Raw genomic sequence first — 4,427 nt, 5'->3', positions numbered from 1 at the left:
CTGCACCATAAATTAAACACTTAATACGCATCCTTTCCCAAAGTGCATTTATTATATCCATTGTTTTTGTCATTAGGTAATAAGGCCCAGATGCTGCATGATGTGGAAAAATAGCTGTGAGTGTGACGTAAAGCTGGGCCACCAGCAGCACACTGACACAACACAGATGCAGGTTGAGCTCTGCAGCTTGGTGAATGAATGACAGCATGGTGCAGAACTCTTTTTGCATCACGATGAAGTGTGAGCTAATGTAAGCGCATTGTGAATCCTTTTTTTTTTTCTTATCAAAAATGCATTCATTCCCCAGAGGGTTTGTATGTTGCATGTTCATATAGCATATGCTGACAGTGAGCTTGTATTGTGCTTGGGGTGGTTCATTCCTAATGATTTCCGTTTCCTGGGATGCAAAGTGCCAATTTAAATTCACTACCATACTCGTTCTATAAACATGTGACACAGACATGCAGACTGAAACATTTGCATAATCCTGTACAGGAACGTGAACACGTTCAGTAATTCATATTCTGTACATAAAGGTAAATACAAATGCATTTACTGTGTCTTCTATCACACAAGCACTCCTCACACACACACACTTGCCTGCACACACATCTACACAATGACATAATGGCGAGGCCTGTCAGGCGTCTTCTGCTGCCGTCTCTCGTAGGACACATCTGTCTCCTGCAGCAGCTGCTGTCTTCGGCGTCAGCCCATCTTGTAACAGAAAAGTGTTAGAAAGTTGCTGTCAAAGCGTATTGGCTCCTCAGTTTGACTGCAGCACTGAGAAATGTTTCTTTTTTTTTTGTAATGGGATGTTACAGATCATCAAGGACAGGGGATAGGGTAGTTTTCATTTCCTTTCTGTATCACGTCCATAACCCCTGCTGCAGATGTCATCTGTCTTCTAATACGCAATACACAAGTCTGTGCATGAGAGAGCAGGGTTCCGTAGTATTTACTGAAAATCATTCAAATCTTTTATCTAGTTTGCTTAAAAGCATTGTTTTTCTTTACGGCACAGTGGTGTGGTGGTTAGCACTGATGCCTCACAGCAAGAAGGTCCCGGGTTCAAATCCATGGGCTGACTGGGGCCTTTGCATGTTCTCCCTGTGTCTGCGTGGGTTCTCTCCAGGTGCTCTGGCTTCTTCCCACCGTCCAAAGACATGCTTAATCTTACTTAACTTGGCAATAGTTGAATAATGTCACCTATGTCCCATGTGGAGCTTTGTCAAGCTGGTGTGCGTCAGTATTTTGATCAGAACGAATGTTTGCACTATTTCCACATAAAAGAAAAGACGTATCCTGAGGGCGAGATGAGTCAGACTCCCTTGTGTTTGTGTTTTAAAAATGATTTTCATTCTACACTTTGTCTAGCTGTAGCAGTTTAGCTCTTGTCCTGATCCACTGTTTAGTTGGTTTTCGCTAGGAACCGCAGTTGAAGGGTCACTTATGAATAAGAAAACTGTACAACTTCCTCTCATTTTTTTTAGAAGCAAGTGAACGCACTTATGATCCCCGGCGGGCAACATCAAACACAGTGCTGTTTTGTGTGCTCTCAAAAAGCATCTGTTTGAGAGATGCAGATATTGTGTGTGTGCTCACATTGCATAATCTGTTATAACAACCAGAGTACTGCATGCTAATACGTAAATCTGGCTGTCATAGTATACACCGTGAGCAATGTTGTCCTAAGCACACATCAAACAAAACGAGCAGGATTTGTATCAATGCAAACTGATGAGTCCCCTGCCTTTTTTTCACCGTGGGCCGGTTTAATATTGACAGTTTCCTTGCAGACCACATTCTCTGTGTCTGTCTCAACGCAACGGCCCCATTGATGGACTATGGGCGATGCCAAAGGTGTATCTCCTCATTTCCAGTCTATTCCTTTAATTTTTTGGTTTTGTTCACTTAGCAGTGATATGACTTTGGAAATGGAAGCAATGTTTTCTGTGCTTTTGCAGCAGTCTTTGGATATTCAGCCTCGATTTCAATTCAGACTGATAAGGCGAACATTCTTTCCAGGCCAAGCTTGAGGAGTTGATCTTCAATTCGTCTGTGACATTTACACATGGGTCAGGGATCCATTTTTTTGCATTTTTTTTTTTTTTACAAATTGTCTTCGGTGATGTGCAGCTGAGACGGTCAGATTCTGCTGACAGCGAAGACAGGTGACTGCGCACCGCCTTGGATAAGGATGGCCACGCTTTCGGTCCAAAATCCCGGCTAATGTTGGGAACATGCCTCTTGACGTACCAAGAGTTCCAGTTTAAGTTCGAGATATATTTTGTTGAATCATATAGTCTCCTATTGACCAGGTTACAGCCCTGTGGCCCAGCCCTGGTCCTTGGCCCGGTGTTTGACTTTCATTCACTCTCAGGTCTAAATTGCTCCTTAACCCTAGTTAATTAATCAAAGATCTGCTAGAAGTGACATTTCTCAGTGAGCATCAGCCATGTGGAGACGCTTCGGCTTCACAGACAATAGCTGGCAGTAAAATCGTACTAAAATTACATACTTTTGTTTCTGAGAACACTTCTTGGATTGTTGTGATTCTCTCCATATGTCTCCCCCAATCCCTCTCTGATCCAGTCTTCCTCACATTTTTGGTTGGATTCTCACCTCTGTCTCCCATCAGCTAATAAACCCAACAGGATTGTTTCTCCTTTTTTATATTATCACACTGTTTCACTCATTTGATTGCATTTTTCTCGTTCTTTTTTTTTTTTTTTTACTATTATCTAAACAGCTCAATTAATTGGTACAATACATCATTTGTCACACCACACTTGCAGCAAATTAATTCATAATAAATTAATTTATTTGCTGCCATTTTAGTTCACAAAGAGTGCAGAGACTTGATTATCCATTGCATAACTCAAATTTCCACTCTGCTCATTATTAATCTGAAGTTCCTCTGTGAACTCAGGTCATGCGGAGCCTGGCTGAAAAACTTTCTGAAATTGGCTTTCAGGGCAAGGTATATTTATCTTCTTTAGACAGAATGGTTCCCAAATTGTGGTCCAGGGACTCTGGGAGCTGCTAGAAATGGCTCCTCATGAGGTCTTCACAAAATGAAGAATGGTATAAAGACATTTTTTGGTGTGTCACCCTCTTCACTGTTCCAACCAGATAAGCTCAAGCAGCTGAAACTCAACTTCCTAAGATGATTTGATCCTGTTTGTTTGGGACATGCACAGCACTCAATCATAATAGTTTGGACCAAGAATTTGCTAAAAAAAAAAAAACCCAGTAGATGATCAGTAAGCAAGCTCAAAGCATGTGAAAGCGCTGCGGTAACAGGGTTAGTGTTCGACAGCCAACTGCAGAGATGGACGCTGGCGCCTCTTTGAAGCCAGCACAGAGACAGTTTTATAAATTGGTCCCTGCTTTAGAAAGTCATTACCACTCTATAATGTAACTTTGGCATTAAATCAGGCAGGGAAATGATACATTGCAACTTTTAAAATGCATTTTTGGTCTCTGTGTGCTGATTTAACAACTGTACTGAAATAAATAGAAACCAGCTACACGAAGGAAGGTGCAAAATCTCAAAGCCTATGCCTCATAATAGGAGCTTATGATACGTTGTGCATGGCAGAGACTGACTGGCGCCTCGCGACTCTCACGGTTGCTGTCTTGCATCTCCCTTGGTCTTTTCAAACTCAAGAGGTCGAATAAAACTTCTCAGCAGAGAGTAAGAGCAGAAATGTTCCAAAACACTAACCATCTTTTTGCAAATTGTGCTAATTATGGGTTGGTTGATGAACTAATCAAGGCTTTTAAAAGTGGCAGTATCAGCATCATGTAGATAGAAACAGCTATATACAGAGGCAGCTGAGCCCTAACAGCTGCAGTGGGGAAATTGAGGGACATTAAACCCAAAACATGCTTGAGTTTTTATAAAACGTCACAGCAGGCCAGCTAGATTAAGGTGTCATTATGACACCTTACAAAATGATAACTGTTTGCAAATGACTCGGCTGAAGGCTAGAAATAGAAGTTTACTCAACTAAAATAACACTGTAATATGAAAGTATTCATTTGGGATCTTAAAAGAACAACATACATTGCATTACCCTAAGACATTAAAATACATGAATACGTAATTCATGTTTTCTTAATGAGCGCAATGCGAAAGCTCTGATTAAATGGATTCCAAAGGTTGAGAGTTCCTCCAAAAATGAAGCAGCGATAAACAAAAAAATCAGGGCATGCAGCTGCTCAAAGACAGAAAAAAGAAAGCTGCGTGTCTTACAAACTGACCCTATTACCCGAGAAGTAGAAGCAGAAGCAGAAGCAGAAGCAGAACAGCACTAATTCCCAACATGTGACACTACTCCAATGCCTCATGTTACAGTCCATTTGTTTTAAAGCTTATTTATAGATGGAGCTTTGGTTTGTACTCTCACAGTTCACTCTAG

Source organism: Chelon labrosus, assembly GCF_963514085.1.
Source record: "Chelon labrosus genome assembly, chromosome: 14".
Lineage (NCBI taxonomy): Eukaryota > Metazoa > Chordata > Actinopteri > Mugiliformes > Mugilidae > Chelon > Chelon labrosus.
The sequence above is the reverse complement of the archived record's forward strand: the minus strand, read 5'-3'. Positions refer to the sequence as shown.